At 51.2% G+C, this 10,195-nt stretch overlaps 1 long non-coding RNA gene across 1 annotated transcript; it reads left to right on the top strand.

The window, feature by feature from the left end:
• Nucleotides 1–8,477: 8,477 nt before the first annotated feature.
• LOC135909893 (uncharacterized) lies at nucleotides 8,478–9,969 on the top strand. The gene is made up of 2 exons (XR_010566833.1): nucleotides 8,478–8,613; nucleotides 9,842–9,969. It is a non-coding gene; the product is annotated as an uncharacterized lncRNA (long non-coding RNA).
• Nucleotides 9,970–10,195: the final 226 nt, after the last annotated feature.

The following is a 10,195-nucleotide window of genomic DNA, read 5'->3' as shown; positions in this document are numbered from 1 at the left end:
CATCGCCGATTACCTCGCCTCTACTCAGTGGAGCCCTCGACGGCCGTCCCGTTCGCCGTCACCAGGCCGCTACCTGTCGCCGCAGCACCGACCATACACCGGCCCAGCCCGGGGCCGCTCTGCGAGCCCATATCCGGAAAACTAAAAGCAGCAACCGATGGAGGTGCGGTTGCTGTTCGTCGAACTGACGAAGATCCTCCGCCGGCGACGAAGACGACGAAGAAACCATCTCGACGACCTAATGACGACACGCCGCCGTTCCGACGAAGTCAGGAAGCCAAGACTACACCGACGAAAGACGGCTTGACGACGCGATGTTCCAGCTTCAGCTCAACACGACGCAGCCGTGATCCGACGCCGAGACCTAACTGTAACGCCAGACAAAGAACCTCCGACCTCGACGTGCTTCTCGACGGCCACGCAGTTACCGCCTTAGTGGACACAGGGGCTGATTACTCCGTCATGAGTGGACACATCTCCGCCCAGTTGAAGGTTAAGACTGCATGGGAAGGCCCTCAAATTCGCACCACTGGAGGACACCTGATTACGCCGACCGGAATCTGCACGGCAAGAATAACCATTCATGACCGGACTTACCCTGCCACCTTCGTTATCCTCCAACAGTGTTCACGAGACGTCATTCTCGGCATGGACTTCCTGAACCAGCACGGCGCAATCATCGACCTGAAGTCGAAGTCAATAACGCTGTTGGAAGATAAAGCGATACCGCCGGAGAGCCCTCGTAATCACCACGCCTTGAGTGTGCTCGAAGATCAAGTTAGCCTCCCGCCTCGCTCCAGCATTGTTATTTTGGTCGGCACCGAAATACCCGCTGACGTAGAAGGTGTCATCGAAGGCGACCAACGTCTACTGCTAGACCGTGAAATTTGCGTCGCAAGAGGGATCGCTCGACTGCACGGAGGGAAAACTGAAGTGTTGCTGACAAACTTCAGCCAGGAGTTCAAGCACATCAACAAGGGCACGAAGATCGCGTATATCGAGGAAATTCTGGAAACCAGCAATGCGTTTGTCCTCTCGGATTCCGCCGCATCTACCCCGACGACCATGGTTCCCGAACCAGACTACGATATTAATCCAAGTCTCCCAGTGATTAAGCAACAGCAGCTCAGATGTCTGCTCCGAGGATACAAAGGCTGCTTTTCGACGTCATCGAGGATTCGACAAACACCAGTCGCCAAGCATCGCATAATCACCGAGGAGTACGCTCGACCACTCCGCCAAAGCCCTTACCGAGTTTCGCCGCGAGAACGCGAAGCTATAAGAGAACAAGTCGACGAAATGCTGCGCGACGACATCATTCAGCCGTCGAAAAGCCCGTGGGCATCCCCTGTTGTCCTGGTGAAGAAAAAGGACGGAACCCTACGTTTCTGCGTCGATTATCGTCGATTGAACAAAATCACGAAGAAAGACGTATACCCCTCCCACGGATAGACGACGCATTGGATCGGCTCTGCAATGCTAAATACTTCTCATCGATGGACCTCAAGTCTGGCTACTGGCAAATAGAAGTCGAGGAAAGGGATCGCGAAAAGACCGCCTTCATCACGCTAGACAGCCTCTACGAGTTCAAGGTTATGCGATTCGGACTGTGCTCGGCGCCTGCAACGTTCCAGCGCGTCATGGACACAGTATTAGCAGGATTGAAGTGGCAGACCTGTCTCGTTTACTTGGATGACGTCGTCGTCTTCGCCGGAAATTTTGACGATCACCTCAAGTGGCTTGCGACAGTACTAGAAGCCATCAAGTCGGTAGGGCTTACTCTGAAGCCGGAAAAATGCCACTTCGCTTACGATGAGCTTCTGCTCCTAGGCCACGTAATCAGCAAATCTGGTGTCTGTCCAGACTCGCAAAAGACAGCTGCCATCGCAAAGTTCCCGCAGCCCACCGACAAGAAGGCAGTGCGTAGATTCCTTGGTATGTGTGCCTACTACCGGCGCTTTGTCAAGGACTTTTCACGCATCGCCGAGCTGTTGACACGTCTAACTAAATGTGATGTTGAGTTCAAGTGGGAAACGCCGCAGGCCGACGCATTTGAAGAACTCAAACGACGCATGCAGTCGCCGCCGGTACTTGCGCACTTCGACGAGTACGCCGATACAGAAATCCATACTGACGCCAGCAGCCTAGGCCTCGGTGCCGTTCTAGTCCAGAGGAAAAACGGAGTCGAACAGGTGATATCTTACGCTAGCCGGTCGCTGTCAAAAGCGGAAGGCAACTATTCTACGACCGAAAAGGAATGCCTCGCCATCGTTTGGGCTACAGCTAAATTTCGCCCTTATCTTTATGGCAGGTCATTTAAAATCGTCAGTGACCATCACGCGTTGTGTTGGCTAGCGAGTATAAAGGATCCTTCAGGATGACTGGCGCGGTGGAGCCTCAGACTACAAGAATACGACATCACTGTAACCTACAAGTCCGGACGAAAACACTCTGATGCCGATTGCCTATCACGCGCCCCCATTGACCCGCCACCGCAAGATGACGAAGATGACGACGCCTTCCTTGGAATGATAAGCGTGGAAGACTTCGCTCAACAGCAACGGGCAGACCCGGAGCTAAAAGGCCCCGTAGAATATTTGGAAGGGCACACCGACGTTGTCCCCAGGGCATTTAAGCGCGGATTATCTTCCTTCACGCTTCAAAACAATCTACTCGTGAAGAAGAACTTTTCACCAGTCCGCGCCAACTACCTTCTTGTTGTCCCGTCAGGACTTCGTCCAGACGTATTGCACGCCCTACATGACGATCCGACAGCTGGACACCTCGGATTTTCCCGGACACTATCGAGGATACAAGAAAAGTATTATTGGCCGCGTCTGACCGCCGACGTCGCCCGTTATGTCAGAACATGCCGGGACTGTCAGCGACACAAGACACCGTCGACAAGGCCAGCCGGATTACTACAGCCAATCGAGCCTCCTTGCCGACCATTCCAGCAGATCGGGATGGACTTGCTGGGACCCTTTCCGACGTCAACAACCGGAAATAAGTGGATCGTCGTGGCGACGGACTACCTCACCCGCTTCGCTGAAACGAAAGCACTGCCGAAAGGTAGCGCAGCCGAAGTGGCGAAATTCTTTGTTGAAAACATCCTGCTGCGACATGGCGCCCCAGAAGTCCTCATCACCGACACAGGAACGGCCTTTACAGCGGAGCTCACCCAAGCCATACTGAAATACAGTCAAACAAGGCACAGGAGGACAACGGTCTACCATCCGCAGACGAATGGTCTTACGGAGCGGCTGAATAAGACCCTCGCCGACATGCTAGCGATGTACGTCGACGTCGAACACAAGACCTGGGATGCCGTCCTGCCGTACGTAACATTCGCTTACAACACGGCGGGGCAAGAAACAACACAGATCACGCCGTTCAAGCTGGTCTACGGCAGGAACCCGACGACGACGCTCGACGCCATGCTGCCGCACGTCACTGACGAGGAGAGCGTTGACGTCGCTACCTATCTCCAGCGCGCCGAAGAAGCCCGACAGTTCGCCCACCTACGGATCAAAAACCAGCAGCGTACCGACAGCCGACACTACAACCTCCGACGACGCTTCGTCGAGTACCAGCCCGGCGACCGTGTTTGGGTATGGACCCCGATACGCCGACGAGGACTCAGTAAGAAACTACTCCGACGCTATTTCGGACCCTACAAGGTCATCTGACGTATTGGCACTCTGGACTATGAGGTCGTGCCAGACGGCATTTCGCATTCACAGTGGCGCCGCGCACGATCTGAAGTGGTCCACGTAGTGCGCCTTAAACCCTTTTACGGACGCTGACGAAATTCCTTATTTTTAGTTGTTTTCTTTGCTACGGGTGTTTTTTTCGCTTGTATGTAGCATCGGGTCGATGCTTTTTAAGAGGAGCGTATTGACACGTATACTTATCTCTATCGGGCGACCACGTCTGGCCGCCGAACAAATGTAATCGCACAGCGAGGGACGCGCCTGCATGTATCTGACGTTTCTGGAAAGTTATCGATGCTTCTACCCGGCTGTCTGTTGTCGCCGAACCTTGTGTTATCTGATTTCATCGGGTAACGCGAATGGTGTAGAACTTTGTGGAAGGCACGCGGGTCCGAACGATTAGTCTGGAACATTCGACGACTGCTCTATAAAAGCCGACGCGCTTGACCCGCTGATCAGATTTCCGACGATCGCCGACCGTGTTCGCCGCTATCGTTGTGCTATAAGTGTAGCCTGTTTTGTGGGCACAGGTTCGCCCAATAAAAGCTAGTTTTGTATTCCACCGTACTGCTTCTTTCTTCACCGTCACTACCACGTGACACTATGTTGTATTTAAATGATAATCTTTAACCCCTTCCATGAAAGGCTGGAAGATGAACAAACCTTTTCTGGACTTAAGACACAGGGTGTGCAAACTTTTACAGTTGCCAGTCACAAGTGCCTATAGAAAAGGTGACCGAATTAAACTAATGTTTTTTCTCTACGCTGAAATCGTATTACACAAAGACGCAATTCGGAGAACTTGCTTAATAAACTCATTATGCAAACTGGCTCGCGAGGATTGTGCATTTCTTGCTCTTTGTGCACTTTGAAATTTCACTTCCACTTGTACATGTCATGAATGCCTTCCAAATAGTTTTGTACAGTACTGGTTTTATTTAGTTTTTTTTTATTAGTAGACCCGCGTGCTTCTCTGTATGGTGCGCCGTTACATGAATGCTGCGCTTTAACGGCTACTGTACACATCGACGTGCCAATCTAGGTCATGAAACACTACATGTTGGTATAAAGCAGGCGTGCAGCTTGTGAAAATGTCGATGTCGAGGGCAGCATAAATGCACATATTCTGGGTAAATCTCTATCAGCACGTGTGTATTAACTGTGGTACACCTGCGCAGGTGTGCATGACCCTCGAACGTGCTCTGCCTAAAAGAGTCGGCGTTGTCGCGAGTAATGCGAGAAACAAGCAACAGTTGAGCAGCACGTGTTTTAATATGCACAAAAGCAAGTTGTTACTGAAGACGAAGTTCTGAAACTAGGATTATGCATTCTTGAATAACGCACGTTCTACGTGCCGCAAGTGCAACATGCGCTGTCAAAAGCAGGAATCACTGACCTGCAAGGCGTTCACTCTACAGATCCTGAAACGCATCGGTTTCGGTCTACGATGGCACGTTAGCATGATTCCGCTGAAGTGGAGGCAAAATTTCCCGCGGATATTCCTTCGTCCGTTGTCAGTGCCGTGGCGCGGTACATTGCGTACAGCGTTACATATGCGCGTTCATTTCACGAGCTTTAGTTCCTCCTGTCCCACATTGCCACAGCAACATCCGGCAGAGCACGGTGCAGGTAACGCAGTGCAACAAGACACCGTGATTAACGCAAATCCGCCCACACAGCGCCTTTGCCACGGCACGAAACCTACCGGAGCAACACGTGTGAGCACTCAAAACCATAACGCCGCCATTGTGGCCCAAAAGGCGGAGCCATATAGCGAAAAAAATAAAAAAGCAGCAAAAAATGAGAACCTACTACGTCATTTCCGCACACTTTTCTCCTAGCGCACGGAGGGGGTACGGCCTCTTCTAATGCTATCTTCGACTGGTCGTTTCTGAGCGCTCTGGAGCGCTCTCGCGAGCGGCGTTGTCTTCGGCTGGTTGAAAGAGGGTGCCCGCCCTGCGTTCGGCTGGTTCTCCTCGATTGCTCTCCTCCACCTTCGAGCGCTCTGAGGCGCTCCGAGCCCTGTCGTCGGAGCAGTCGTCGAAATTGAAACGTCATCGCAGAGCCGCGTCGCTGCTGTTGGCGACGGCCCACCGCAACCTAGGCAACCTAGGCCACTGCGACGAACGCTCGTCCAGCCGGCGCGTCCGCCGGTTTTCCCGGCAGCGCCGGGAGCTTTCGATAAGCGAAACATCGGACGTTGGTAGTAGTCACGTGGTTTAGCATCTGCCATTGCCTCCTCCGAGAGCGAGTCGCACGTTCGGCTTGCGCGCTCGTCCTCTACCTCTGAGCTCGGGGAACGCCGGATCTGCCCGACTCTGCTTCGGGGGATGGAAGCGACCAGTCGAAGATAGCATTAGTTTCCTTCCTCCGTGGTCGCACGCCTATTCTGGACATTCCGCCATTTTCTTCGATGCGTGACGTAGGGGCGACGCAAACAAAATGGCGCTGGTGGCCCCGTTTTGCTTACGTAACGTGACGCCAACTTGACGTTTCACCTAAGAAACCGAAATAAAGGCACTGAATGTAGTGTTATCGGTAAAGCAAAACAGTTTTCCTCCGCAGTAAAAATAAAGCAGCTATTTCAAAGCGTATGATTATTCCGTCGAAAACACTTCTCGCTTCCGTCGTCTGCTGCGTACAAGCCGTCGTCTGCTTCAATAGCTAGGATGCGTGTCCCCGGAAAATGGAATGAGTCATCGCGTGTTGGCGCCAACGCGCTTGTTTTCTTGCTTGAGACAACATACGTTCTAGGCAACGTTATCGCTATCTCGTGAAACGCAAGTGACTCAGCCCGACTCGGCTGGCTGAGAAACGGCCGAATATCACCGATAGCGTTGCGCGAGCCAGAGATATCCACTAGCGCGACGCAATAACGACGCAAGCGCCGGCGCTGCCATCTCTTGTTCATTTCGCTGGTTACTCGCACCGCGGGAGGAAACTTCAAGGCGCCCCCTTGCGTACATTTCTTTTTATGAGTTAGAAAGAGGCCGTTGTCATAACTTCTGATTGTGCGAAAAGGCAATTATCTTGATTACAATACAAATGCAGCAGTGAAAAGTGGACAACATTGCCAAAAGTTTGCTATGTTCAACCAATATTATTTCGTTTAAACGCGTTCTTTTAAAGAATGATGGCCCCAAACACAAATGCCAACACCACCCGAAAGCGATGCAAATACTATGAGCACGCGTTATGAACAAAAGTTTTTCGTGGCGCCAAAAGACGAGGAAAATGTGGCGATACGCATTCCTCTAGGCTTCCATTGCATATGGCTGTTCATTAGCATAATTCGCGCGGCTCGTCGCAGCAAAAATTATGGCGGAAAATCTCAGCAATGGCGGCCCAGCGCAACGTCACGCATCGTCAAAATGACGCTTACGAAACAGCCCTTCCTGTGACGCACATCACGAGATATTCCTTCAGCCAATCAGCAAGCTGGGGCGCGATCGGAGATATTTTGTTCGATACGCGTTCTGTTCAGTTGCTGCAACGTCACAAAGTTGCAGTATGCAAAATTGTGACAGCGGGGCGGAGAGAGCAGCCAATCAGGAAGCGGTCACCTCCCCGGAAGTTTACCTCCGTCGTTTGTCTCTGCTTGCAAACAGTATACTACAAAGCCAAATGTTTCTCGTCTTCCAATTGAATGAAATTTGTGTCTAAAAAAATGTATTTTTTCTTCTCAAGCCCAAACACGTTTTCAAATAGCAGTACGTGTGACTACTGCAATTTATAACTATTAGGTTCTTTGCATGTCGCGCACAGCGAGAAGGAAAACGAAAAAAAAAACGACGGGAAGAGTGGCGCACTTTTCAAGAGGCAGCGACAACATCCCAGTGGCTCGCTGGCACCGATGATGTTGTCGATTTCTCTGTGCAAACAACGAATTATTTGTTTCGAGGAAGAAAAACGACGCCGGAATTCACTTTCTGCCATTTCTTCAAACGCGTTTCGCACCGCCACCCGCTCTCCTCCTTCCTCTAGAAACGCCAGCGCAACAACCTAAGTTTCCAACGGAAGCGCCATTTTCTAGAATTAAACTATGGATCGGATTCAAACGTGCCATTCTGCAGCCGAAAAGGCCGCCTGTTGGATCCAATCCAATCCACCAGACGCGCCATGCGAAGCCGTATGATCGCTCCAAACTTCTCAACTCCCGTCGCGTTCGGACGAAATGCTCGGTGGGCGGATGATTGACAGGAGCGTGTCGTCATTTTGACGTCACCAAAAACGGGGCGGCGCCCCGCGGCTGGCGACGTCGGCGCGTAGTAGGCCAATTGCGCGCGCCGGTAACCGAACGAACGCGCCGAACAACCATCTCCGATCGCACCCCTGGCATGGCGCATATCTTGAATTGCACGAGACGGCCATTTGAGGAATCGCCCGTCCACGGGATTGGCCAGTCGTTTCAGCGGGTGCGAGAGAGAAAATTTGGGGGCGTTCGCACTTGCAACATAGAGAAAGAAATTCAACAAGAGGGGACACTCTTCAAAAACTGGCAACAGGAAACACGTCACGCCTAGTTTCAACAACGTCCGTTAGTTGACGCGAGCATCAGAAAAAAAGGATGTGAAATCAACTTCCAGACAACGTTTTATTTTTTTTATTCCTTCCCACTAAAAGTGAAAAAGTTTTGCGTGTAAATGAACTTATACTTTGCAACTTTTTGTTGCGTTGCCTAGAAACAAGCTGGTGGCACGCCAGACGCGCGTGCATACGTCATGCGCCAGACAAGCTGCAGAAGTGAGCGAGGGCGGTCGTACGTGCGAGCTCGCGTGCTCGGCGACCCGTCTGTTTTGGATATAGCCCATTTTTTGGGGGCTCCCGGCCTTCTCTATGCTTCTCTTGCGTGTCGTCTACATTTCCACACGGCACCACTGCACTACTGGACTACGGCAAGGTGAGAAATTGTGTGTGACAGTGTGCGGCGCATTTTAATCACATTTAGGCTTAGTTCGAGTGGCGCAGTTAGCGAAAAACAGCACCGCCATCCTGGCGCAGTTAATTTGAGTTAATGCCTCGTCCTGGGAGATGTTTGCGACGCTTTCTATGAGCCGCAACATTACTGTAACTTATTTCGGTAGTATTTGGGTACGTTTGCCGCGCCCGGCTTATTGATGCAGTAAGCGAATACCGGCTCGGCCGTGTGAGGCATTTGCGCGTGTGCATGCGTGCACTACGTCGTAGCGCCTGAGACAGACAAGTTTTCGCGCATTCTGTGGCCCCCAACATTATTGTAACTAACGTCGTTATATTTGGGGCAGTTTAGAAGCACGGTTGCCGCGCCCGGCTTATTGACGCAGTTAGCGAAAACCAGCTCGGCTGTGTGCCGCAGTTTCGCGTGTACTGAATCTTACTGGTGACGCATTCTCTGACCCGAAAAAAGTATTGTAAATTATTTGGTAACTTTTTGGGATACCTTGAGGCTTGCTCGCCGCGCCTGGGGTTGTGAAGCTGTTAGCGAAAAAAGCAGGATGCGGCCACAGTTAGTTTTGCGTGTACTGAATTTTAGTGGGACAAGTTTGTGACGCATTTTAGAGCCCTGCAACAACATATACATTATTGCGGTACTCACGCTTCTCGAAAACGCGACGAGCGATTGCCGAGAGTGATAACACGGGAGTGTTGCATGCACCGGCAGGACGCGTAAAAGATAACACGGAGGAGCTCAAGAACATGACATTTATGTATTCTGAGCGACTGAAAACAGGCATTGCACCGACGAGTCTGACTTGAGTGCGATTAGAAGGCATTCTGCGAGCGTGTAACATGGTCTGGCCTAGCCTGTGTTGTAGCTACCTTTGTGTATTTGGCGTACCATCGTGTCGGCCGAAGCCAAGTTGTTTTGGAAACGCGCAGTCACCCGTGTATTTGTGCACTTAAAGTGCAGGAAATAATGCCCGGGAAAGGACGGGTGCTTGAAAATCGTATGTTCAGATTTTATGGCATTGTTTCGGAGGAGTCTTTGCTGCGAAATGTACGTAAAAGTGAATTTATCTGTAATGCCGCTCATTCAACGCTTACGCACGTTTCACCTGTTAGATCAATATACTTGGGTCAATTAGGTCAATACTCCTGTCAGGTCAATATACAGAAATCATACATGCTTGTAATTTACTTTCTTTCAGCTGATGGCATCCGGTGGAGCATCGTACGGCAATGACTGCTGCTTACCTGGTGCCACAACTTTGGATGAATGCAGAAGCCCGGAACGAGCATTTATATAGAGCAAAATAAACATTCCATCATTTCAGAAGACGTCTTTCGTTTTCTTTATGAAATTGCACCTGACAGATTCGGCGCAGTCTTGTAAAGGTCAATCGCAATCGTTTCTACTTAAAACGATTCCACGCGAGGTTCAGCAGAAGCGAAAAAAAATGAATGCCGCACCGAGCAGCGGAGCCGGCGCGGCGTTTACCAACTGGTTTTCAAAACGCGCGCGCCCAAAACCGAAACCGGAAGGAGTCAACAACATCCGCTTG

Source organism: Dermacentor albipictus, unplaced genomic scaffold, assembly GCF_038994185.2.
Source record: "Dermacentor albipictus isolate Rhodes 1998 colony unplaced genomic scaffold, USDA_Dalb.pri_finalv2 scaffold_31, whole genome shotgun sequence".
Classification (NCBI taxonomy): domain Eukaryota; kingdom Metazoa; phylum Arthropoda; class Arachnida; order Ixodida; family Ixodidae; genus Dermacentor; species Dermacentor albipictus.
The sequence above is the reverse complement of the archived record's forward strand: the minus strand, read 5'-3'. Positions and strand labels throughout refer to the sequence as shown.